At 46.1% G+C, this 27,951-nt stretch overlaps 1 protein-coding gene across 2 annotated transcripts in view; it reads left to right on the top strand.

The window, feature by feature from the left end:
* Ext2 (exostosin glycosyltransferase 2) overlaps positions 1-27,951 on the top strand; it is a 136,368-nt gene that overhangs the window by 34,801 nt on the left and 73,616 nt on the right. The gene's annotated exons all lie outside the window — the stretch shown is intronic.

The following is a 27,951-nucleotide window of genomic DNA, read 5'->3' as shown; positions in this document are numbered from 1 at the left end:
CCCCGCCCCCCTTCTAAAAGCTCTGCCACCTCCCCATGCTGCCACTCAAGGACCAAGCCTTGAACACAGGCCTTCAAGCTTTAGTGACAGTAGGATCCTCTCACACAGTGACTCACCTGGGTGGAATGGTCTCCTCTCTGCCGCACCTGCCACACGTGGGGAAAGATCACTTGCATTTTGGAACAGAGCACCCCCTGACAGCCCAGAGAACGGAGAAGTTGCTGGACAGGGTGGGGTGGGAGCTGCCTGCCTGAGACAAGCCTGGCTTAGTTGTCAGTGGCCGGCTAGGAGTCACTGGACAGCGGAGATGGGGTGAATGAAGGCCATGTGAAGCAGCTGCCTCTTGGTTATTGAGTCTGAAGACTGGGACTGGGCCCTGGCCCTGGCCCTGGCCATGCTAATTGTGTTACCATCCTAAGCTGTCCAGGCTTTCATTTTATCATCTGTGGAATGCAGGACTTCACTGAATCACCTCTCATGTTCCAGGTAGCCATTTAACAACTCTGTGGAAGTCTTGTCTCTGGCGAGAACGTTACCTTCCCAGCACTGATATTTAAGAGGTCATCTCTCCCTAAATATGTCATCGTCAGGTCATGAGGGCCCCTGACCTCCTCTGCTGGTGGACACCTTCCATCACACCAGCCTCCCCTTCTCACTCCTCCCCTGCTTCCCATTGTTCATTTAGCTGGGACTGCTCCCCGACTGTCCACAGTGCTCTAAGGTAGCCCATCAGCCTGCCTGCCTTTGCTGTGGATTTTGTGTTCCCCAAGTGGCCTCTTTTGTCTCCCAACCCCACATTTCTGAACTGGACCGGTCCCAACTAAACATGCTTGAAATAATTCCCAGTTTGCTGTAAAGGCTGACAGACTTTAACTCTGGCCAGAAACCAGTAGCACCCTCCTCTCCTACAAGTTGTAACAGCTGCCAGTGTCTCTTGACATTGCCAAATGTTCTCCTGGGGTGGGAGCAGTCAGCTTCAGTTGGGAACCAGTAGTTGTGTTGATGAGATGTCATCTCTTCATTTGGAGTGTATTAGTCAGTGTCCTGCCACTATAAAGCAGTATTGGAGGCAGTGAGCTTAGACAAAGTTCAGAGGCTCACATCTGATGTCCGTCAGCTAACTGGTCTGGCCTATGATGAGGGCTGTCCTTGTTAATGTGAGGGTAAGTGGTCCTGAGAGAGCAAGACGGGGCTGTTGATCTCCACAGCCTCTTTTGAGGACATGCCCCACTGACCTGAGAATCCCTCACTTGGCCTCACCTCTTAAAGGTCATAGTGCTTCCCAGTCCGCCATCTGAGGACCAAGCCTTTACATACGGGTCTTTGGGGGACTCACCAGTGTGTGCCAGCGTGTGTGCTCTTGTTCTCAAACTGCACACACTGTCCTTTGCCTTCTGTTTATGTCTGTGGGTTGAGCTTGACCTTGGCTGGAGTGTTAAAACTGCTCCTATACCTCAGCAAATCCTCCCTGGCGAGCTCAGCTTTGGGTCTTTTTTGCAATGTAGGCATATGTCTCTGCAGTCACTGGGCCTCGTACCTCCAGGTAAGGCATCAGCATCCTGAGGCGTTCAGAGCTAGAGCCTAACGAGCTGCAGGAACAGTTGTCGCCAGCAGGGGTCTCCATCTGCTTTTAAGTGACTAATTTTCCTGCCAAGGATTTAAATTGGGGAAAATCCCAAATGCCAGAAGCTGCTTGCTTCTCAAGGGATGAGGTCCTCACTCTTGCTCTCTAGAGACCATGTTCAAGGGACAAGTTAGGCATTTGCTCTAGCAGCATGAGACAGCACCCAACACACACACACACACACACACACACACACACACACACACACACACACGGGGAGAGGGTAATGAAAACTAGCTAAACAGAAATTTTAAGAAGAAAGGCCATGATCTGAGTGTTTGGTACACTCATTACCATCCTAATGTAACTGGGAGTTCAGTTGTCCTAACGGAGAGAGGCATGGAGGCAGCCATACCTAAGGACAGGGCTGGAGCCTTGAGCAGGCCAAAGCTGTGAGGAAGCCAGTAGTCATGGAGACGAGCATAACAAAGAAAAGTGCCTCTGCAGATAGTCCTGAAAAGGCCCTTGTAAGCAGTGTGAGCACACACACACAGCCTTGGAAAGTCTAGTGTGACTTGCACAGCTTTAGGAGGGCAGTTCAAAGCAGTCCCTTCAGTTAGCAGGCGGGACAGCTGTAGCCGTGAAGCTGGTTCTCAGTTGTACTTTTATTGTCCTGTGTGCTAATTAACTAGTTAATTGACCTATTGAAGCCCTAATTGGTTTTTCAGGGAGAGATTACGGGCCACTATAAGGCTCTGTGACTCTGCCTAGGGCAAAAGTCATCTTGAGATGCGGCGTTCTTCCGAAGCTGCTTTTGAAGATGGTGTTGGAGTTCCAGGAAAGGGTGGCACTCAGGGTGCTGCTGCCAGGGCAGTTGGCTGGGAGATGGCCTTCCAAGTAGGTCTTAAAGATGAGCTTTGTTTTTTTAAAAGGCAGGAGGAAATTTGCAGCTCAGTGTTCCTCCGCAGTCAAATGGCACGCTCATACCCCCAGGCTCCCTTGAATCACAAGAGAAAGCATGCAGGCTTGGGTCTCAGAAGGCTGGGGAGATGCTGGCCTGGCTAGTTAGAAATGTTTGTGTGAAGGGGGAAAGGTGTAAGTGGACCCCCAGTTTATCTGTTGAGCAGAGTTCCCAAACACTGTTTTATTGGTCGGTGGCTCCCGCAGCAGTGACCTCTAACCCCAGCCACACTAGGAGGTGGAAGTCAGGAGCCTGCTCTGCCTTTGAACTCCGCTTTTGTACTCGGTTGATTGGGGGCCACGGAGGTGGCGTGGCGGAGGCTTTAGCATCTTGTCTTCTCTCTAGCCAGCAGCACTCAGGAAAGGTCAGCTGGGAGTTTCTGTGGTCTTGTGTCTCGGTGTGTCTTCAGGGTTGCCTAGTAACTATGCCACAGAGCTGTGCTGCAGAGAAGCCTTGGAGATGTGGGCAGACCACTGCTTAGCAAATAAGCCTGGGTGCAGTGCCCTTCTACACTACACTAGAGCAAGGCTCCAGAGCGGGCAGGAGAGGCCGCGGGCCAGGAGAGCTGCGCTGCACCCACGCTTCACTGGCGGGAGAGCCCCCTGGAGGGTGCTCTTGTTTTACCTCATTTATACAGAGTCTCCAGGAATTGGATTCCAGGGTTGGGTTCCCATAGCTGGAGTAGTTTAGAGACTACAACTTGAAGGGAGGACAATGGCCCAAAGGAGTCCCTGAGATGGGCTGGGGCTCCCACGGAGTGGATCGAGCCCAGACAGTTCTGCAGGCTTCCTCTAGGACGTCTGTGGAGATGGCACAGTTCTTCAGGATACGGTGCCTTTGCTTCGGTTTTCATGGTCTGCATTCTCAGTTAATATCAATTTATATACTATTCCCCCCAAGCTGTTATTAACGAGCCCCTCAAATTCTTAAGATCAAGTTTAATCTGTTGAGCATATATAATTTTTTAAAATACTGAATCATCTATATCTTACAGAGTTTTTTGTTTAAAAATTTAAGTTCTTTTTTTTTTTTTTGATTTCCTAATTTTTTTTTTTTTATGCGTGAGAGTGTTTCGCTTGCATGTATGTTTGTGTGCCACCTGAGTGCCTGGTCTCCATGGAGACTAGAGGAGGGTGTCAGATGCCCTAGAACTGGGGTTATAGACAGTTGTGAGCCACCATGGGGGTGCAGGGAATTAACTGCTGAGCCACCACTCCAGCTCCCTAACTTACATTTTTCAAAGTGTTCTGTGATTCCCTCCTATGTCTAGACACCTCAGCTGCCCAGACCCTGTGTGTTAGCTGAGCCTTCCCCGTGCTGCTGGCCCCACTGTTCCGTCCCTAGTGGTTATATGGTAGGTAGTCTCTGTCCACTCCCCCTCACCCCCACCCCAGCATACCCCAGTTTACAGAGCAGATTCTTTCCACAGGAGGGAGATAGGCTGCTGGAAGAGCCATCCGGACTCCAAGCCCAAGGCATGCTGGTGGGCACACACTGTTCTGCCACAAATGCGCGCAGACCCCAGTGCCATTGTGGCCTGGGCTGTGGGTGAAGTCAGGCTGCACTCGCAGCCTTTCAAGCCGACTTCCTGTCACCTTGCCTCGCTTTCTCCCCAGAGTGAGTGCTTGAGACAGTTCGAGCTGGACACTCCCCTGGAAATACATTAGGAAGGAAGGTGCCATTTCGAATTCCCAGGGCCAGTGCTGTAATTCATGGAATTCTTACCCCCGGCCCCCCGCTGGGGAGTGGAGACTTTTTCATTTACATAAGCTGGGGCCTGAGATGGTGTGGAGGGGAAGGAGCCTGCTGTGCAGGCCTGATGACCCTGGCTCAGTCCTGGAACCCATGGTGGAAGGAGGGCACCAGTTCCTACTGGTTGTCCTCTGACCTCTCTGTGCACTAGCTGTGTCTCACACACGTAAGGACACACATGCAATAAATAAACAAGTAAACCATAATCTTGGAACTTCACACGTATTCAGCATGCGCACATAAACAAATAATAAATAAATTGGTAGATTATACTCTTGTAACTACGCACGCGCACACACACACACACACACACACACACACACACACACACACACTCACAGGACTATTTCCCCTCAGTCCTGACAGGCTGTCTTCCTTGGCCTGGCTTTCCAGCTTGCTCTTAAAGAGCATTGGGGCTGGCAGTGCAGCTTGGTGGTAGAGCACCTGCCCCAAGTGCACACAGCCCCGGATTTCAGACCCCAGCACCACCAGAGAAGGAAATGCTGCTACCTAGTCACTTTCCCTCAGAAGGAATGCTTTCTGGGCTGGAATTCTTCCCTTGAAGGGAGAAGGGCATTCTGGTACCTGGAGGCCCTGTGGCCAATGGAGGAGCCTCTCTGAGCGTTAGCACTTGGGGGAGGTTTTCAATGCATGTTTTTTCAGTAGTACTGTGTACCCTGTGTTTGAGTTTCCCTGTGTACATAACCCCACACTGTGAGGACCAGTCTGTGCAGTTGTTTAAAGCAGGGTAAATAAGGACGGGTTGAATCCGCATCTTAGGGAAGAACATTTCTCTATGTGTATGTTAAACTTTTTTTTGAAACTTTGGTATTAGGAACCTTGTTGGAAAAAGACTTTTACCAAGTATCTGATCGGAAGCCAAGAAAAGCCTTTTAATAGGGCTGTCTCAGATTTATAGTGCACTGGGGCCTGTAAATAAATTTTCCTGTCTTTAAGGTTTGGACTGATTTGCAGTTGTTTGGTATAGCTTCTGAGATTTAAATCCTCCAAGTCCAGATGGAGAGACCATAAAGCTGTGTTCTCTGGCAACCTTAGTATGTCTTGTCCATGTGCGAGCATAGCCAGGTAGTGTCACAGCTTGGCTGCCTTGCTGTGATACCAGTGTCCATTTGTTGCTTTGGATTTTCTATAGAGATTCACTTAGCTATCAAATGAACTTATGTGAGTATGTGTGTAGTGTGTGTTTTGTGTTTGTGTGTGCACATGTCTGCACATGCGCGTGGAGGCCGGAGGTTGACACCCAGTATCTTCTTACATCATTATCCCACTTACTTTCCTGAAATGGGGTCTCTCACTGAGCTCAGGGCTCACCAACTGGCTTCAGTGGCTGGCCAGCAAGTCCCAAGATCCCCTTGTCTTTGCCCCCACTCCCACCCGATCCCCAGCACTCTGCACTACCTTCCCATGGGTGCTGGGGATCCAGACTCAGGTCCTCACGTTTGTACAGCAGCCACTTTCTGACCTAAGCAGCACCCCAGCCTCCAGATGAATGCATTCTAAGCACAGACTTGTTCCTAGCTTTGTCTTGGCATTGTGTAGGAGTGCAGCTTCTTCTTTCACAGGGGACCTAGAGTTGCTGGCCCAAGTATCAACGGTAACAGAGGAGTCACAAGCCAGGTGTGTTATGTACCCAGTTGTCCTGAGGGCCCTCAGGAATGTCTCTCAGAGGTGAGCTTCACTGCTGGGCACTGTGCTGGAGAAGAGGGGCTGAGCTGTAAGGTGGTTGTTCTCCACTGGAGATCTGGTAGATAAGGGGCAGCCAGATGAAGCATCCCAGGCTGGCAGAGAGCTTCATAGTGAATTAGAAGGAAGTGTGAATAACACTTGGAGAGGAATGGCATGTGTGTGTGTGTGTGTGTGTGTGTGTGTGTGTGTGTGTGTGTGTGTGTGTGTAAGAAAAGGGGGAGGTTAAATAATTGAAATTTTGTAAAAGTCAAATCTTAGAAATTATCCAGGCAGTCCTCCAATTTCACCAATGACCAGTGAGGCCTGGGGACCTGATAACCTTGAGGACACATCCGAGAGCCAGGGTGCTGGTACCCAGGCCTCGTGGCGCCTGGTCTGGTATTTTGCTTTTTGTTTTTATGTGATATACGGCAGTGTTTTCCAGCCTGGAGTGAGCTGAGGTCAATTCAGTGGGTCACAGCTGGCATCTAATTTAGAGAGAGAGAGAGAGAGAGAGAGAGAGAGAGAGAGAGAGAGAGAGAGAATAGGAAACTATCAGAGTGTTATATAGCAAAGGTAATTATTTCCTGAAACATTGGCTTCCGTCTTAAGTTGGGCTGGGGCTATAGCTCAGTGGTAGACCACTTGCCTAGCATGCACAAGGCCCTGTGTTCAATCCTGAGCACAGAAAAATTTAAAAAAAAAAAAAATCTGTCTTAACTTGCCGTAGAAAGCATACGTGTGTGTTTTAACCATGAATCCTAATCAAAAAGTTTTTATGTGGTAGTGGAAAGCGCAGGACTTGTGAGTAGGAGAGACCTGAATTCAGATCCTAAACTCCGAACTGTTGATGGGTTCTATGGCTGTGGGCCCGTACCTAACTTTCCAGGCTTCAGTTTTCCAGTCTAAACCTGGGCTGGGTAAGACTGCCTAGAGGTCTCACCCACCAAATGAGATCATGCATTTAAAGCATGTGGGTTTTGGTCCCGGCTCCATGCTGGTGGTCATTCAGGAACTCCCTGGGGTCTGCATTTGAATTTGCGAAAGTGCCTCCTGGTAAGAGCCTGGGCTTCAGGAACCACAGTCAGTTAGCAGCACGGATGTATTATGCATTTGCTTCTGGGCTTGGAAACTTGAAACAGAACCGAGTCCTGTGGGCTCGGGTGTACTCTCTACATCTTGGCATGGAGGGAAGTTCACCTCTGTTCTTTCCTCAGGATCAACAAGGCTCTCAGGGAGATAAACATCACTGATTCCCTAGCTGGCCTTTTTGTTTTAATCCAGTATTAGGACTTTTCCTCCTTTCCAGTGAAATCGTTTTTTACTGAGTTTTCCTTCATCTTCTAAGTTCTTCTCTGCCAAGTCATGATTTTTATCATTTTTGAGGGGAGGGTGCTAAAAAATTAAAAACAAAGTAAACAGAGGAAAATTAAAATGCAAATTAGCATCTAGATAGTGGACAGCTGTGAAGACCTTCGTTGGAGTGGGTGTGAGCTACACGCAGGGGACTTTTTATGGGGACTTGAGAGGATGGTCACATGCCTTCAGAAACAGTAGTTGTCATATCCTGCTGGAGAGAATGTGATTTAGGGCAGGATTTTTCTCTACTTTCTGCCTCTCCCCTTTTCTCTCTGTTCCCTCAGCGTCCTGTCCCCCACCCGTTTCTTGCCAGGCCAGTTCTATCTCATATTTGAAATCCCACTGGAGAGCAGAGACGAGTCTCAGCCCCCAGACGATTCAGGCCAGGGGCTAAAACACTCCCATAAATCTGGGGCTCATTTGAGTGCCACGGTGAAGCTGTACGAGCGGCTGGTCTCCGTGGCCCTTGCCCTCTCGCTTTATGGGCTGCTTTGGCTCTTCTCTATAAAGAGGCCCGATGGAGTCATTTGAAAATTCTTATCAGCTTGCTGACAGCTATATGGCCTTTCTGCTGAGTCCGGGAGCTCAAGCAGGCGTGTGAAATTTTTGATATTAAAATTGAAGAAAAATGCCAGGCAGAAGAGACTGGATAGTGCAGTGGTGGGTGATTGGTGGTAGATCGAGGCTAGACAGGCCTTCAACTTCTGTGGGTCTGACCTTATTATTGGCCGTTGGTGGGGAGCTAGCCAGGATGAGGCTGGTATAAAAAGGGGCTTCTATCTTTGACCCCATGCTGACAAATGCTGTTCCCTGGGCAGCTTGCCTTTCTGCCAGGAGGTAGGCAAGCCCAGGGGCTGGGTAGCCAGATGGGCAGCTCTTTCTTTCCTAACGGCCATGTCTGGCCAGTTACAGGCTGCCGTCCGCGTGTCCACAGCATTGCTGTTATTGAAGGTCTGCCTCCCCCAACCCCACCTCTGGACCCATCCTTAGCCATCCTCCCAGAGTTCTTTGTGGAGACCCCAGGCCCATCAGTGCCTGAGCTTCTGCCCTCCCCTGCACAGAGAACAGATTGGAAGCTGCCCCTTCTTCACCCTTTCTACTTTCCCTTCCTTTCTTTGCTGGAAAACTCTTGCGGCCAGCAACCGAAGGGAAGGAAAAGCCATTACCTGGATTGAGGCCAGTGGCTTGATGGGAGCTTCAAAATCTTTGGCATCTCCTGCCCAGAATGCTTTTGCAGGCATTTTGAGCCTCGCATCCTTCCCCTCCTCCCTCAGCTCCCCAGCCTTGCCATCTGGAGGGTGGGGCTTTCTCTGCCCCTTTGCTCTTCTGACAGAGCTTTAGGAGAGAGTGGTGATAAGCAAAGTCCAGCGGACATGTATTTTTAACCACTCTGTATCCCTTTCTGATCTAAACACATTATTTTTTTTCCTTTTTCTAGTAGGTCTGCAAGCATGTTCAGTTTAAAACAGTCATTTAGTTTGAGGTTGAGACAAAAAACAAGGAGTATTTGTGGTGTGGTAGTCAGACTGACATATGCAGCTGTGATGCAGGGTTGAGCCAAAATGAAAACACTGCTCCTGTTATTTTTCATGAAGCTTCTAAAGGGAGAGCAGTTATGGACAAGACTGAAGGGCCACTAAGCCAGAGTGGCTGAGTCCAAAATGGTACAATTACTTTCTCACTGTTTCCAACTGACAGATCGATAGCCTGTGATTTAAGATACCAGACTTTCGCTTTTTTCAGTCATTTATTTTATGTGTAGAGATAATTTGCCTGCATGCCTGTCTGTGTGCCATGTGAACGCCTTGTGCCTGTGGAGGTCAGGGATGGTATTAAATCCCCTATAAACAAAGTTATGGATGGTTGTGACCTGCCATGGGGGTCCTAGGAACAAACTCGTGTCCTCTGCAAGTGTTCCAAGTGCTGTTAGTCACAGTGTCATCTCTCCAGCCCCCCCCCCCCCCCACTGTAACTTTGACCACACTGAGTAACATAAACATGAAGTTGTAAATGTGTATTTGAGTCCTTGCTTCCAGGAGCTCAGGGAGGACCAAGTGGCCACGGTTTCCTCCTCGGGCATCAGCAGGAAAACTGTGTGTAAAGCTAACCACAGGTTAATAATCTCCCATAATGAATCCATAACATGGGGCCTGGCTTCAGGAAATGGCCTCTTTAGTAAAGATATTAAATATTAAATATTAATTTGCAGCCCGTATAAGAATTGTCTTAGTCTTTGGGCTGGTGTCCCACAGGGTGAGATTATTTGTTAAATTTCTGAGAACTCCTTATAGGACATGTCATTGTAGGTTTTGTGAATTCATTATGCAGACACTTAGAGAATGATCTGGGCTTGCAAGAGGCTAGTTTGTCGATGGTTAACGTGATGTTTGATATGTTTTCAAGTCTTCAGTAAGAGCTAAACTGGCTCATAAAATAAGCTGTTCTGTTTATTTACACAACATGGCACAATGATGCTTAGCGTGCTCCCGTCTTTGACAGCAATTGAACTAAATTCCTGTCTGTAGTTACAAATGCTAAGATGGAGTCTTATGGATGAATGTGAATTGTCTCTCTGAGCATTGCAGGAACTTAGAGAACTTGACATTGCACGCTTATTTGGGGCCGACGTCATTTGTGATTTTATAATAGTGTGATTCATCTTATGACGCTGGGTTGTGGGTCTTTGCCGCATAAGGCAATGATTGCACACGTCTCTGTCTCTGTCGTCACTTCAAGTCTGCCAGTACTGCATGAGTCCAGTAGTGCTGGCCAAGCAGCGCTGTAAAGCGTGTCTGGCAATGTAGGGTTCTTTCTTGTGGGCACTGAAGGGCTAACTCGTTACATTTAAACATGTGCTTACAGGTTGGCATGCTGCTTAGTGGGAGTGTGCCCAGTGCAGGAGTCCACAGGTTCAGTTCCCCAGCACCGTTAACCAGCTGTGTTTACTGTCCATGTCAGTGAGGGTGTTAGAGGTGACAACGTGGTTTGCTGGTCATCTTTCACATCCCAGTGCTTTCTCTAGATATTAAATTCTAAATACTAGAAGGAATAGTATTTTCTTGAAAGTGTTTGAAGTCCACGTGTATAATGAGGTGAATTTAAATTTTAGCCTACTTGGATCAGGCTTTGAGATACTTGCACAGATATCACTTGTGTTTTAGAAAGATCCTTGAGCTTTGCTTGCGGCTTTGAGCCCCAGGCAAAGGTTGAATATGGCTGTGTGGCATTCTAGAAGGGAACAAGAAACCCCAGAGCTGGGGAGACATGGAAGACTATAGTGCAGCGTGTAGACACCAGGCCTGATGCACGCTCTTCTGCTCTCTTCAGCTGAGACTAACCAGTCAGACATTGATATTTCCCCAGATTTGCTTCTCTAGCAAGCTCCAGGCAAACTGACATGTGATATGATGTAGTCACAGGTATAAGCTTTGGAATCTTATCTTAAGTAAAGAGAAGAACTTTGCTTTTTTTTTTACCACTCAGCTGCTAAAGTGATTTTTAAGGGTTAGGTGCAGGAGGGCTCAGAACTCCCACTGTGAAGAGCTCTCTGGGCCATGGTTTGGGCACATGGATCTCTTGAGAGGTCCCTCTATAATGTACTACAGGCCGGTCTCTGAGGCCCTTGTGGAGGCCCTTGTGTAGTGGGCCACAGTCACTCTCTCTCACTCGTCGACAGAAGATAGGGGTAAAAAGAGAGCCACCAACATAACACTCTGCTCAGAGTTCTGCTCTGGGGCAAGGATGTAGGGCTTTTCCCTCTGGATCCCCAGCAGAATATGCCTTGGTCATTTCATTAGAAAGGTAGCAGGGGTTGGTGCTCCAGTAACCTGCAGCAGTTCATAGAGGATCTGGGGCCTCTGCTCAGGTAGACCAGTGATGTGAGCGTTGCATCATGGGAGGAAGTCTCCTTTTTTTTTTTCCTGCTCCCTAAGGAAAACGGGAGAGGGCCCCGTGCCAGTGTGGTAGCTTGGGGGTGAGCAAGCTTTTGGTTGTGCCCTCAGAGTCCCTTCGCATGGTGTGTATACGTGGTGTTTTAATTAACAGGGGCAGGCCTTTCAAGTGGGCCTGCTTGGAAGAAGGCTTGTTTTATGTTTACCTTCTCTGGTCAAACAAACCCATGCTTTCTTTCTCCTGGTTTTAGCACAGCAAACATGGGAACTCTCACCCCAGGCGGATTCCTTTATAGCTGGTTGACCCAAGTTGTACTCTTGTTTGTTTATTTTTGATGACAGACCTTGATTAAAGGTTTCCAGTGCACCTTTCAGCTCTTTCATGAAGCCAGGCGGGAGAGAGGCCTGGTCAGCTGCTGGGCCCTGAAGAAGCTCCCTATCTGGCCTGAGAACAGTGGGATTTGGAGGCGGGATGACTCCGAAAACCGAGCAGGCAAGAATGCAGTCTCTAGTCTCTTTGTTGAGAGAGCTGGCCAAACATAATTTTATTGGTCAGTGGCTCCTGCTTTAGTAACCTTTGACCCCTGTGGTTCTTGAAGGTGCAGGCCACTGGCCGGCCTTGCCTTTGAACTCCTCATGGCTCCTGCCTCCTCAAAGGCTCCCAGTCAGGGCTTGTGTTTTGCTTAGGACCTCGCCTCACAGCAGGGTTTCAGCAGTTGGGAAAACTGATCCACCCTAAGACCGTTGACATATTTGAAGGTGATACCCCTGAGACTGGAAACCTATGGCTTTCTATTTCAGGACCTGTCTGTCACATGTCAAGAAACATGACTCAGGCTTCCCCCTTTCCTCCTCTATGCCTTCTTGTTTCCCACAGGACAGGAGGTCATTACCCTGGGGTATTTCCTAAGAGTGATCACAAAGCCCTCTCTTACTCCATTTTCTCCCAACTTTCCCCAAGGCATTTATTTTGAGAGAGTTCTGTTGTGAAGAGTGCAGAAGCATGCGAATACTAATCTGTCCTCAGTGTCCAGGAGTGTCACCGATGGTGCAAGGGCCAAGGCTCACACGCCTTGTCCTGATGCCTTCATATTTCAACAAGCTTGAGTCATAAGATGGCCCAACAGTCCTCCCCACTCTCAGGAACAACTCGATCTTGCAAGAGGACAGAAAGAGCAGGGGCTGTCTTCCCACCTCTGCACGGCTCCTGGCTGAGGAACGGGGATCAAAACTTCCGTTATTTAGAGGCAGCTCTGGGGACACATGGACATTAGATGATTTCAGCTCAGCATTCTTGGCAAGGAACTAAACTTGTCATTCTAAAAATATTCAGTAGAAAATCCATCTTCTGCTCAGGATGTGGTTAGCCTAGGTCCCTGAATGGAGGGACCTCAGTAGAGACTCTTTGCTTTTTCTAGAACCCAAACAGCATACTGTTGATAATTTCATTGTCTTTGGCAGAGAAGACGGGACAGTGTGGCAGGGTCTGTGTTAGAGCAAAGGCTACATTGTGTCTACTTTTGACCCCTGTGGTCATGAGAAGTGTTTGGGGTGTGGTCCCAAGCTAGCACTTCCCCATTAGGGAAGGGTAGAATGGTAGTTTCTGTCAGCTACTGCACTGGCCGCTTCTGATGAGGTAGCGGTCATTCTCTCCTGCAGAAAAGCAAGCCGGCCTGAGAAGCCAAGTAAGTGGATAAAGTGTTGGAAGAATTGAAGCCTGTGATTTAAAAGTATGAAGTTTTAGTTATGAAATGCTATGGTTCTTTGTTTAGCACCTTTTGAAGGGCGGTAATCATCAGAAATAATTTCTAAACACCCAGCTTAGGGAAGCCACTGTACACAGTTCCGGGTTGTACGGGCTAAGGTCTTTGTTCTCAAGCAGTCAGTGGTCTCAAAGGGGGGCGTCTGTCAGTATGCTATCTATCTGTTCCTGTCTGAGTTAGCAGGCTAGGGCCGTCACAGCAGAGCAGCACAGGATAGGCGGCTTCAGCACCAGAAAGGCGTTCCTCACAGCCTGGAGCCCAAGTCCAGGCTGGGTTCGATTCTCTGAGGCCTCTTCTTGCTCACTGAAGGCCGCCCCCTCGCTACCTCTTCACACACTGTCCCCTGAGCCATGCACCAGTCTGTCCAGATTCTTTCTTGTAAGGACACAGATTGGCACAGGGCCCACTGTAATAGCTCATTTTGACCCAGTCCCCTCTGGGTCAAAGTCATGTCCCCTTGGGCTGTGGGATAGACACAGTTCAGCTTGGCCTGTGTCAGGTACAAGAGGCAGACAAAGCCTGTAGGTGTCGGTTAGTGGCTCAGCTGAGAAGGACCTTACTGTGAAGTCCACTCTGAGGAGTTTTTCCTAACGCATTCCAGCGACTTTCTGAGAACAAGCAATAGGAACGGCAGGAGGAACCAGGGAGGAGTAATGCTCAACTGCACCTCACTGCTGTGTGCAGAAAACACCTCAGACTGGCCTGCTGCAAAACTACTGCACCTCACTGCAGTGTGCAGAGAACACCCCAACTGGCCTGCTGCAAAACTGAAGGGCGAGGGGACTGCCCAGATGTCCTTGGTGTTTTCTACAGGAGTCAACCCTCTATCCTGGTTTCTAATCACAACAGAATGACAGAGGTGGGTGGGTGGGTGAATGGATAGATGCCATGGATGGATGGATGGATGGATGGATGGATGGATGGATAGATAGATATGCCTTGAACAAGACTTGAACCTACTGCAATTCTTTTATAGCTTTCCAAGAGAGCTGAGATTCTAGGCATTTACCACCACAGTATGTGGTGACAAGTATATTATTAGCACATATATTTCCTTCTCTCCCTCTCTCTCTCTCTCTCTCTCTCTCTCTCTCTCTCTCTTTCTCTCTCTTCCTCCCTCCCTCCCTCTCTCCCTCCCTCCCTCCCTCCCTCTCTCCCTTTCTTTCTTTTTCTTTGTGAATGTTTGAGATAGAGTCTTACTGTGTAGCCCAAGCTGGCCACAAACTCACGATCTTCATCCCATAGTCTCCTGGATGCCATGATTGTCTGTGTGCTCCACCAGTGTGTAACCTTGCACAAGTTTTTTGCCTTCTGATGCCTCCAGTCTTCCGTCTGCTTTTATCGTCCCTGTGAGAGCTGACTCCTGACCGCATTAGAATGAGCATGACAGTTTCTCAAGAGTAAGAGAGAGTACTGTGCTTCCTAGACCCCCAGTTTCCACGTCTTGACGCCTTCCTAGAAGGGTCTTCCATCACTGCTCCAGAGACTCCAGCAGCCCGTGCGTGTCCTCTGATGGGCCAGATCATAAATGCCCTGGTCACTTAGCCCAGAGCACCTAGGACTAGGCTGAGAAAGGGAGGCTCCTCAAGAACTTGGACTTCGTAGACTGTTGAATTTTTGGCTGCTGCTCGATCCTTTTAGTGAGCTCAGTGGGAGCCCAGCTCAGCCCACACTTCAGTGCTCCTCGGGTTAAATCTTAAGTCAGGGAAAAGCTGGACCAGTAACCCCCATGAACTTGTCAGTGCCTCAATTTTCTCATCATAAAACAGGGGTAATTCCTTGAGCTGTGAGGATTAAATGCATGAATACAGGTAAAGCACTTAAAATGTTGCCTTCTGCATAGCGAGTGCTCATTAATGGACAGGTGTTTCCTGAACCCCTGCCTCGGTCCTGGAACACTTCTGAGTGCTGGGCACGAGCCAAAGAGTAAAACAGGCCAGCGCCTCCACCCGCCTGCAGCAGGGCCAGTGTTGGGGTGAGGGTGACAGTGCTGCCAGCCTTACCCGGGTCCGAGTGTCACAGCAGAGGAGTGTCACAGCAGAGTCCGCTGTGGTTGAGTCTGCTTGTCACCTCCAGGAGCTTCCGTCTGCTGGGTCCATGTGCCTTTGGGACATGGAGTGCAGAGGATGCTGTAGAAGCTGCTGGCCTATGCTAGCCTTCTCTAAATGACGTGGGTGTTGGGCATTCCATTCTACATTCACCTCCCTCTGACTATGTTCTAGTTCTTTCTCTGAAAACTAGGTTTGTCGCCTCTTTCTGGGAATCAACCGTGTAATCCAAAGCCATGTAAACTTGTAAAGAGCTTGTAAACATATATTGACCCCTGAAAACACCCTAATTGGAAACTCTTGTGAACTCCCTGGGCACTCTTTCAGTATCAGAGATCACTCCTGTGGATGTTATTGTTCAGATTTTCATGCCTGTTGGTGAGTATTAAGGAAGATGTGCTGTAGCATTTTCTCTGAAGGAACTAATGGATATGAATTCATTTTTATTAGCATATATTTTTAATTTTTTAGAATTTTATGCATGAGTGCTATATTTACATAATTTCCTTTCCCCTCTGTCCCCCTTGAAGCACCTCTGTGTTCTCCTCCCAGCTCCTCCTCAAATTCATAACCTTTTTCTTTATTTTTACAACACACACACACACACACACACACACACCAGTCAGTCATAAACACATACAAGCAACACTAAATGGACTCTGTAGGCTGAATGTTAATTCTTTAGTCACCCCCATAAATATAAATCCTGAGACTGGAGATAAAAGGGAGACTTCGCTTCTGAATGGATGACATGTGCCTGTATATGGACCCTTGGGGGTTTCTCGGCCAGTTGTTGGAGGACACAGTTTGAACACCAATCTGTGTCTTTCCTTGCTTTCTAATCCAGAATGACTCACAGCTTTGGGTGAAAGAATAAGATCTAGAACTTTTAGAAAATTAACGACACAGGGAAGCTGTGTTGTATGTCACGAGGATGAGGTATACCGATATCAAGAATACTTCAGGGATTCTCTGGTTTGTGCTAGGGAGCCGTGGGATGACAGTAACGAACGTTCACTTGGCACCAGAAGAACGGGAGTCAAGTGGGAAAGGCTCAGAGGCAGCCAGCAGAAGTGCTGGGGGCAGAGACCAGGAGTTAAAGGAACAAGTTCCTGGCACCTGAGGGGAAGATGGACAAATGCAATTCCCAGGAAGGGTGTAGGGGAGAAAAGGGGGTCATTTAGTAGACTGTGTGATTCATAACTGTGTTTTAAATATTTTTTTCACTACCTGTATGCCGACTTGGTAGAGTATTAATAATTTTAAAAAGGTAAAATGGTTTGCGTCGATGGTTCGGTGGCTCAGGTACAGTGAAAATCTGAGGACCTGAGTTTGGATCCCCAGCATAAAAGCCAAGAGTTTATTTTCATCCCCAGTGCTCAGGATTGGAGACAGGAGGAGACTCGGGGCTCACTGGCCAGCCGGCCTAGCCCAAATGACAGCTATAGGTTCAGTAAGGGACCCTGTCTGAAAAGGTCAGACAGAGAGGTGATTGAAGAAGACATGCTAAGGTCATGGCCTCCGATGTGCACATATACGTGAGTGATCACGTGCATGTGTATGCTCTCATGCATGTGCATACACATATACAAAAAAAAAAAACAGAAAAGGGGAGAGGGGGCAAGACAGCAACAGTAGATACGCACAGTGGATTCTTAATTCTAACCTATGCTCAGGAGTATAGAAATACAAGTTAAGAAATAGGAGATTAAATCCTGGGAGAAACTAATTTATAGCAAGAATTATTGGCTGAGTGTGGTGTGCATACCTACTTGATTGACTGAGGCAGGAGAATGAGGAGTTAGCCTGGACTATGGAGCAAGGCTTCATGTTGTATGTCAGCTCGGAGGAGGAGAGCAATGTACCGTTAACAAGGTGTGGCCCCGTGGGTTCTGTATTCAGCTCTGCCTGCATTTGAAATGGTTCTCAGCAACAACACAGTCTCTTAAGATAGAGTCACTGTTGTTGGCCCAGTCCATCATCCTCTGCACTGCTGGGAAAAGTTGGTTGTGGTTTAAAGGATAAATTTCGGTCTTCTTTGTCTGTCCCAGTTTTCTGGGGCTTGGGGTCTTGCTCAAGGAGAAGTTCGGGGTCCAGTGTACAGAAGCTTTGAGAACCCAGGGGAGCCCCTTCTGGGGCTGCTGTCCGTCGGGCTCACTGAACGTCTATTTGTTCTCCCTGTGTGGTTGTGCTTTCTTGTCAGGGTAGCCAGTCCACAGATAATGACACGGAGACTTATTATTAATTATAAAAGCTCAGCCTTAGCTTAGGCTTGTTCTTATAACTTAAATTAACCCATATTTTTACATTTATGTTCTTCCTGAGGCTCGTTTCCTCATCTCTTTACTGCCCATCCTGCTTCCTCGGGGTCTTGCTGGAGACTCCACCTTTCTTCTTCCCTGAGTTCTCTCTCTGCCTGGAAGTCCCGCCTGTACTCTCCTGCCCAGCTATTGGCCATTCAGGTTTTTATTACACCCATCACAGCAATACATTTTCACACAGTATACAAATACCCCACAATATTGTGTCTAAATAAAAAGGAAAGGTTTTAACTCTAACATAGTAAAACTATATATAATAAGAACAATTATCAGGTAAGAATTATATTCACAATGTCCAGTCCATTTGTATTTGGCATATTTGGAGAAAATACTCTATTATCTACCCTATCTTGATGAATTTAAAGTTTTATACCTAAACCATTTTTTATCATAACTTGTATTAACATCCTAATAATATTTTCTAGACCTTGAAACTTCTTAAACAACTTAAGCTTTTATGTTTCTCAACCTTATAAACTTTTTATCTCTTTTGTAAGTTTCTTTTTTGAATTTGATAACAGAGAAAATGGTGTAACTGTAGTCTTCAACCCTCGTTGGAGACCCGAGAAGGATATAATATTACCTGAGTAAACAGGAAGTGAACAAAAACAACTTCCAAAACTATAGAAATGACAGAGACATTTGGCTACCTGGACAGTCACCCAGTGTTCCTCTGTAATGTTGGGGCGTCTATCTTTGACCTACAGGCCTGGAATATCCGACAGATTTTTCTGTGAAGCAGGAGTTTTGAAGGACTCTCCTACCTTGTCTTGGCAAAATTTGGAAGTAGCCTTCTTTTGTGTGCTGTTTGTCCAATTTGGACAGCATACTGTCAGCAGGCAAGGCAACAGCAGTTTCTTGCCCAGTGGCTAGCTTTTGCCACAAAGAAGGCAAACTCCATATGGTGATTCTTCGATGCCCATCATCTTCTTTGAAGTAGATCAGTGCTGCCAGGAGCAGACGTGTCTCACTGTCATGAAAAGCCTTAGGTTATTAAAATATCTTAAATGCCATATTCTGTAGGTCTTTGAAGGGTTTGAAGACCATCTATCTATCTAGAATATATCTCTGACCTTGAAAATATACCTACATGACTACAAGTTTGATTGTTATAGATGACTAACTACTAACATACATTTTCTAATTATCCTAAACAGTTTGTAATAATAGCCTTTAAGGACTGGAACTTTATGTTACATTTTAAAATGAGCTGCATAGGTATAATACCTTAAACAAGAGTAGAAACACATATACAGTATTTAAAACAAAAATAACCTTAAGTTTGTATCAATATACAAAAATCCATACCAATGTAAAATATTTGAGATTAATAGTTGTTTTTAGCTTCAAAGTAGATCCAATAATCTACCCTTTTATCCTATAATTTCTATAGCCCCCTTTCTTATCCTTTTAGAAAAAGATCCCTGAATCTAACCTTCCTTGTTTAGTTTCCTCCCTGATCATGACCAATAAAAAATTGCAGCCAACCCCCCTTACGATGACAAACATCTACCTAATGACCAGAAACCACCCATCCCCCACCTCTTGGAAATGTGGGTGTTGTGTTCTTTAGATCACTTCCTGTTGTCTGGGGGTGACAACATCTTTAGGGGACCCTGAGAAAATTGGGATAATAAGTCCTGAGAGAGCTAGCTGTATTATTTTTTTGTTTAGTCTCTGTGTGATGGGAAAGTGTAGAGCTTATCTGAAGTCTTGACTGGAGTAATCTGTGAGCCTGGACCATCTCAGCTACCAGCTTTAAAGTTGTTCTGGATGCAGAATTTTGAGGAAGCTGCAACAGAGGCATTCTGAGAGGCTAGATCATCTGGGCTACTTGTCTTCATTGGTGTTTGGCCCCTTTTTGTTCTGAAAACACATAAACTTTTAAAGGTAACATATCTGCATTAACACATGTATGGAATGTATGGTGTGCACCAGTCAGTTAAAGATGATTTTTTTTGTTCTGTGTTTGAGCAGGTAAAAGGCATCTGTCAACTTTATAAATCTGTTTGGACTGCCTAACCAAACTGTAATATAAATCTCTATCCATGCCAAATGAAAGGATGGCATGTAATAAGTTATGAGGACTTGGTAGCCAACAAGATTTATCATGTCTCATCCAGTCTCAGAGCTGTTCCCATATAGAGAGATCACTATATACATCACCTGTCCTGTAGTCTTTCTTGGCTTTTTCCCTCATGTCTGTAGCCAAGATGCTCAGGAGGTCTCCCCTGGTCAAATCTGATCTTGATTAATGTTGAAGGAATCCATAGCCTTTTGTTTCCTGTGGAAACAAAATCATAACCTCTCCTCCAACGCAATACATTTCCCAACTCCATTCTGAAGCCAAGACATCCCTAAAGTATCTAGGCTGGTTTAACTTAGCAGTCCCTTCCACAGTTCAGTGTCTGTCAGCAGCTGCTAGTCTCTGTTCATCAGCATTCAAAAAAGTCAAAACTGACAAACACCATATAAGATCCAAACTCCCTGTGTTATAATAGTTTCCATCCTTATGTGGCTTTTTAAAAAATATTACTTTACTCTCTCCATAAAGACTTTATTTTTTTAATGATTGTCTATACCCATTTTCCTTTCTTTCTTTAGCACCTAAGCACCTTTTTAAGCCGTTTAGAGGTTTCTTGTGTCTAGACCTGGCTTTCTGCATGTCTGCAAGGGCCAGTGTGGTTCCACTTAGCACATGGCACTGACAACTGGCTGAAGCCAGCAGGCTGCAGCAGGGAGCCACACCTCTGTATGCTGTGAGCATCAGCTCACTTGAGAGACTGTAGGACTAGGAAGCCGTGTCCAGCTCCTTTTCCAAAACTTCCCTTAGCTTTCTCAGGCCCTATGTTTGGATATTGGAACCTCCACGTTGGATACCATATGTAGTAGTACTTTCTTGTCAGGACCTCCAGCCTGCAAATAATGACACAGAGACTTAATATTAGTTATAAAAGCTCCGCCTTAGTTTTAAGCCTGTTCTTAACTAGTTCTTATAACTTAAATCAACCCGTATTTTTTAGTCTGCATTCTTCCATGAAACTCATTGCCTCATCTCCATACTGCCCATCCTGCCTCCTCAGTGTCTCGCTGATGACTCCACCTTTCTTTTTCCTCCAAGTTCTCTCTCTGCCCGGTCTCACCTGGACTCTCCTGCCTTGCTATTGGCTTTTTAGCATTTTATTACACCAGTCATAGCAATACATCTTCACATAGTGTTCAGATATCCCACAACATCCCTGAAGTCACAGAGGTGCAGAACAACTGCTGACGGTTGCAGAGGGTGAAGTGTGTGAATGAGAAGAGCCCCAGGATACTTCCAGGGAAGACACGGACATTAAAGTGTGGATAGGTTTTTGTTTGTTTGTTTGAATCATGTTTATTTTAGAGCAGTGTCTTAGGTAGGGTTTCTATTGCTGCAATGAAACACCAGGACAGAAATGCAAGTTGGGGAGGACAGGGTTTATTTGGCTTACACTCCCACAGCACTGTTCATCACTGAAGGAAGTCAGGACAGGAACTCACATAGGGAAGGGTCTTGGAGGTAGGAGCTGATGCAAAGGCCACAGAGGGGTGCTGCTTGCTGACTTTCCTCCTGTGGCTTGCTCAGCCTTATTCCTTATCGAATCCAGAACCACCAGCCCAGGGATGGAAACGCTCGAAATTGCCTGGGCCTTCCCCCATCAATCATGAAATAAGAAAATGCCCTGCAGACCTGCCCGCAGCCTGAGTTTATGGAGGCATTTTCTCCCTCCTTTCAGGTAATGCTGCTTTGTGTGTCAACTTGACAGAAGACTAGCCAGCACAAACAGTTTTAGGTTCATAACAAAGCTGAGCAGGACAGAGAGATTTTCCATGTAGCCAGTCCTTTAGGCCTTCTCCATTACAGTGTCTCACATTCCAGCAGTATCCATATGACCTACACTTTCAAAGCATCCTCTCCCAGAGTCTGGAGTTTAACCAGGCCTCACTCTTGACTACCCATCTTATGGGTTTGAATGAACAGTACCACATTATGATCATTACTAAATCACTGAGCTAAAAATGATCTGTCCTAGACTGGTATGGTGGTACATATCTTTAATCCCAGCCCCAGAGAGGCAGAGGCAGGCAGATATCTGTGAGTTCTAGGTCAGCCTGTTCTACATAGCAGGTCTGGGCTAGCCATGTCTGCACAATGAGACCCTGTCTCAAACAAGCAAACAAAAACTTTTAAAAAGTGTAATAAAAGAAAAAGGAAACTGACCCTCCCTCTCCTGGCAGCCACAACTATAGCTAGTACCTTAGCTGGGGGTCCTGCTCCTGTGCTCCTCCCCCTCCACGCTAAAATGTTGACTGGCTCACTCTTCTGCAGGCAAGCACATGTCAGCTTGCTGTGGGATGGTCTGTATGTCAAATGTGTTGCTGATTGGTCAATAAATAAATCACTGATTGGCCAGTGGCCAGGCAGGAAGTATAGGCGGGACTAACAGAGAGGAGAATTGAGAGAACAGGAAGCTGGGTGAGAGAGACACTGCCAGCCGCCACCATGATAAGCCGCATGTGAAGATGCCGGTAAGCCACGAGCCATGTGGCAAGGGATAGATTAATAGAAATGGATTAATTTAAGCTGTAAGAACAGTTAGCAAGAATCCTGCCACGGCCATACAGTTTATAAGCAATATAAGTCTCTGTGTTTACTTAGTTGGGTCTGAGTGGCTGTGGGACTGGTGGGAGAGAGATTTGCCCTGACCGTGGACCAGGCAGGACTATAGCTACATCAGCTCGTAAGTGCTGCAGAGCAGAGTCTCTTACTTGTCCTGCTTAGATCCTTGGCGTTGGAAGTGATGGCTGACAAAGTGACGTTTGTTACGTTTCTTTTTGTTGCACTTGTTAGTGTTTCTTTTTCTCACACAAATTTAGTAATGTTGAAATTTACATAAATTAAATTCACTCTCATAAAATGTGAATCTCCATAAGTTTTGACAAATATGTAGTGTTGCATCATCACTACAACAAAGATAATAGAATAATTCCATTATCTCCAGAGATTTCCTTATACCTTTGCTCTGTCAACTACCTCACACACACAAAACAGCAATAGCCACAGCCTTGCTCACAGTCTGATAACTAGTGACGACTGTCAGCATATGTATTTGTCTTTCCAGGTCTCATATGAATAGAATCATAGAGTTTGGTACTATATGATTCCAACCATGTGGAATCTCTGGAAAATGTCAAACCTTAGAGACCATAGACATCTTTGCTTTGTTTCTGTTTTTCTTCTCTTCTTCTACCTTTTGGAGTTTTATTTTAAAATTTTATCATTTTATTATGTGTACTTGTGTGTGTGTGTGTGTGTGTGTGTGTGTGTGTGTGCACGCACGTGTGCAAGTACCCAAGGAGGTTAGAAGAGAGCATTGGATTCCCTGGACCTAGTGTTACAGACATTTGTCAGTTGACCAATGTGGATGCTGGGAACTGAACTCTGGTTCTCTGCAAGAGTCCTAAGCCCTCTTAACCACAGCCCCCACCTTTTGGGGTTTCACTGTAAATTTTTATGCAGTTACACTCTTTTTTAGCACATCAGTTGTGATTTGTTTGTTCTTACACTCTGGTTTGCACTTAGAGTTAGAACAAATCAAGTGAATTTTCAAATAGCCCTGCAACATGATGCATGGAGCATAGATCCTTAAAGAACAGAGCATTTCTGCTCTCCTCCCCTGCTACCATTTTAAAATTTACCTATTAGCTTATATGTTATGATATCCATATGCTTATGTCATTAGATATATTGTTGGGCTCCCTGCCTTCAGCAAACTGTCAGGAGCAGACAGAAATACATTAATATTTGCTCACTTGTTTGCTTACTTCTGCTCATCTCAATGTCTTTACTATTACATATTCAGAAACCCCTGCATAGGGAATGGTGCTGCCCACAATGGGTTGGATTTACATTGGTTCACTAAATTAAGACAACACCCTTATCTCAACACACACACACACACACACACACACACACACACACACACACACACCAGAGATACACACAGACCATCCTTTGAGACTTTCTTCCCAGGCACTTCTAGGGTGTGTCAAGTTGACAATGAGAGCTAACCATCACAAATAGTAACCATTCTGAAATACACCAGAGCATTCTGCATTGAATGGGGCCTTCACTGAGGAAAGAGCCTACCAGAGACTAACTTGCTAGGTTCTTGTCAAAGCATAACTTCCCTGGGACTCTAGCTGGTTCTAGCCTCTCATGCTGAGGAAGGGACATACCAACCTTTCTCTTCTAGTCTTGCTCCAGCTAAACAGGTGGGGAAATGAGAAGCATTTGTGAAGCTTGCGGACTAGAGTCACAGACTCACAAAATACTGAGATGTGGATGACAGAGAACACTTCCCCTGCCCCACATCTTACCACCACATCACCACAGGCCTATTCGGAGTTCTTCTCCCCCAGGTCACCATGTCTGGACCACAACAAGGATGTAAGGCCTTCAAAAGGCAAACACAGTGGAAGTGACTGAAAAACATTCAAGCCAAAATTAGACATGGGAGGGATGATGGAATTATCGGAACTGGAATTTAAAACATTGTTAAACAATATGATGAAGTCTCTAATGGAAAATGTAGACAGCATATAAGAACTAATGGAGGACAGGAAGATGGCTCAGTCAGTAGTGCTTACTAGACAAGCATGAGGACCTCAGATTGATCCCCTGAACCAATCAAAAACCCACATCTGGCAGCAAGGCTTGCCTTTCCTGGAGTTCACTGGGTAGCCAGCCTAGCCTCCCTAACCAGCTCCAGGTCAGTGAGAGACCTTGTCTCAAAAGCAAGATGTGAATGCAAATAAACCTTTTCTCCCCTAAGTTGCTTTTGTCAAGTTATTTTGTCAACGCAACAGAAATGAAACCAGGAGACCCTCCGTGTCCCCGCCAGAAGCCCCAAGAGGTGTTCTCTGATCTTCACTATGAGAATCTAGCTGAAATCGGAGATATTGATAAGACTCAGGAGTGCAGAACTCCTTAGCTGTGTTCCCACAGAGATCTGTTGTTCACAGCTCAGGTTTTCCCACTTGGCACTGGCCTAGAAGTTTCTGTGCAGTGGATTGGGATTCTCTTTCTACCTGTCATTTTCTTCAGTTTGGGGGAAATAGCTGCCCTGGCACCTCACCTGCCTCATGGACAGAAAAAAACATTGATTTTTTTCTTTTTTTAAGTTTGTTCAGCTTTGTACTTGAATTAGGACGGAGTAGAGGTGTCTAAACTTGTTAAATGCTGGGCTGGGAGCTGGTGGTCCCACGGGGAGGGTTGGGAAGATGAAAGAGAAGGATATTTAAGAGGAAAAGAGACCTCTGAAGAAACTCACTATCTTGAGTCTGTGGGCCAGAACATGTGTGCATGTTTGCTTGCGTGTGTGTGTGTGTGTGTGTGTGTGTGTGTGTGTGTGTGGTGTGACTTAGGGCCACATTTGGGCAGACTGGGTACAGCAGATAGTAGGGGATTTTGAATGCCAAATAGGTCTTAGGATACAGAGAGGTACTCAAAAATGAAGAGCAGAGGAAACAGGAATTTGGCTGAAATATCACTGAATATCAGGTGTGGAAGGATCCTTAAGAATCTAGTTCAGTGAAAAGATACTACATTGAGACACAGGGAAGTTAACCAGCTCATCAATGTTCGGGGAAGTATTTAAATAGCAGAACTTATGCTAGAACTAGTCCAGTCTCATACCATTTTTACTACTGTGGTCAAGTTAATGATGCAATGGGAACTAAGCTGTGGTTGCCTCCTTTATTAATTACGTATTTCCTGGGACTCACTGTGTTTGACACACTGGACTCATTTAATCACTCTTGAGTACATGGGGACTTTTGTACTCCCTTTGGTCCTGTGGCTTTGTTAATGATACTGTCCTGATTAGGTGTTTAAGAAACATGTTCTGTTTCCTTAATGACCTTCAGAGATGTCTAGCCTGGCAAAAGCCTTAGTAGGTTAAGCCAACTTAAATTATGGAAAGCCTGGCTGCAGTTCTGTTTGCCTTCCCAGAAGGCTTGTTGGCAGGACAGTGATGAACAGAACATGGGTTGGTGACCAGGAGCAGTGACTGCTGCCCTTCTGAGGCCTGCCTAAAGGTCAAATAAAAACACACACTACTTAATAGATTCCAAACCCCATATTTTTCTACATTTAAACATTACTGTAACTGGGGCTGGAGAATGGCTTAATACTTAAGAACAGGTACTGCTCACTCTCGCAGAGGACCCAGGTTTGGTTCCCATCACTCACGTCAGGGTGGCCACAGCTGCCTGGAACTCCAGCTTCAGGGAGATCTGATGCTCTCTTCTGGTCTACACAGATACCTACTCTCACATATACATACCGCCCTATCCATATACATAATTAAAAATAACTCCTCTGATATCAAGATTGTTTTATAGTTGTTATAATTTTAGCTCTGTGTCATATTTTAATTGGAAACCTTTTTGCTGCTAGAGTCATATAAGATAACGGTGCATGTTAAAATCAATGGCCCCAGGGAGCTTTGCTATATTAACACAGAAGTCCTAAACAAAACACCACCAAGCAAACTGAGCAGTTCAGGGAAAGGGTTAGTAGATCATCACTAAGTGAAGCCAGGAATGTAAGATTCGTTAACATCCCATGAGTTCAGCCAGTGTAAATTACTGAGTTTCAGCCAGTGTAAATTACTGAGTTAACACAATAAAGAAGGAACTGCTAGGATCGCCTTATAAAGTAGAGGGAAAATCATTTGACAAAATGTAGCGATTCAGACTGAGAAAAATAGCTCAGTTCATAGCACTGTGTGCTCTTGAAGGGGATCCATGTTCGGTTACCAGCACACACATGGCAGCTCACACCCTTCTGTAACTCCAACTCCAGGGATCTGACATCCTCTTCTGACTGCCGCAGGCTCCAGGCATGCATGTGGTGCACAGTCATACCTGCAGGAAAAGCACTCACACACATAAAATAATTTTAAGAAGTCCACAGTCCCCTTTGATAACATCTCAGTCAACGAGGGCACTTCTGCAGTTTGCTAAGGGTGTTTGAAAGACCTTAGCAGCTCCCGCTCTGATAGGCGTCTCAGTAAAGATGGTCACTTCCCACTCGTGCTCAGTAGTGAGTTCTAGTCCTAGACAATGAGAAAGGGAAAGAAACAAAGGGGGCAAAGCTCAGACGAGGAAAAAGGAAAGGAAAGCCATTTTTACTTGGAGATGACATGAGCACACAGAAAAGTGGCTGGGCGCTATGGAGACAGTGCTGAAGCACAGGGAATTTAGCATGGTTGTAGTATAGAAAATTATCTGTCCTTGAAGAAAAATACAGTTTTTACTTTGTTCCATAGCTTCTTGTTGATGGTGTTTCTGGTTCAATGGCCAATCAAGGTCTTCTTAGTGTGAGCCCCTCCCGCATGACCAGTTTTTCCCCTGTGCAGCCACCAGGAGGGTGGCATGGCTGCCAAAGTCTCTCCCATTCAGAGTTCTTGGGGAGATAGAAAGGTGCCTGATTTCCTTGGAGACGAAGTAATGCAGTAAGTATTTGTGTTTGCTCTTGGGAAGAGAACAGAGGGGCTTTCGTTCATTGTCCACATGACTGACACCCCCCTTTTCCTGTGGACAGGTAGCTGACAGAGAGGCCTGGCAGGGCTGTAACTCATGCCTTCTGAGCTCTTACCACCAAGTCCTGCAGAAGCCGTTAAGCCCGAGCAGCTCACTTATTCTCAGGCGGAGACACTTGAGCTGTGATTATTGGCAGAGCGTGCTTCCTCTCTAAGTGAATTGAAGTTTGTGGGCGGGGGGAACTGATTGGAGACAGCTTGAGTTAGATGTTGGGTTCCACAGCTGGCCTTCGGCCAGTGTTCAGGTGCACATACGCACACACACACAGGTAGAGAATGACAGAGGGACACCTCCTCCTCTGGCCTCTGCTTGGCCCATGGAGCCCCTCCCCCATACCACATGCACACACACACAATAGATAAGCAAATATTTTTTTAAAAATGAAAAAACATAGAAAATGTATGATGGAGAGAAAATATGAAAATTTTCCTTCTGAAAATAATCTTCAAATTGACCTTTAGAAGGACAAGTGCCCAGAGAAAACCGGGCTGACAGGGTAGGAAAGGAAAGGGCCATACTTCTACAATTTTATCCAGTAAATTTAACGATCTAAATGCGATGAGATCTTCCTTGAAAAACAGTCCTATTTTCAAGTGGTGCAGATTTGCATTCTTCTGTGTCTGCAAAAGAAAACCAGTGACTTGAAGCCGCACAGCTGGGCACCCGAGAATGCTGAAACAAGAGGTACACATCTGGGCTACAGAGTAAGACGCTGTTTCAAAGAAAAGAAAGTGCCAGTGGTGGCGGCGTGTGCCTGTAAGCCTGGCATTTGGGGGGCTGAGACAGGAGGACTGTGAGTTGTAGGGCAACTTGGGCATAGTAAGATGTCATCTCAAATGAGCAAACAAAAATAATAAAATCTTGTCACACATACTCATGAGAAACCTACTTCAATGGTGTCTCTGATGAATTCTTCTAGACCCTTTTGAGAAGGAAAAGTAATATCAATTTTGTATTAATATTAAATTCTTCAA

Source organism: Peromyscus eremicus, chromosome 4 (genome assembly GCF_949786415.1).
Source record: "Peromyscus eremicus chromosome 4, PerEre_H2_v1, whole genome shotgun sequence".
NCBI lineage: Eukaryota > Metazoa > Chordata > Mammalia > Rodentia > Cricetidae > Peromyscus > Peromyscus eremicus.
This window is presented reverse-complemented; position numbering and strand designations above follow the sequence as displayed.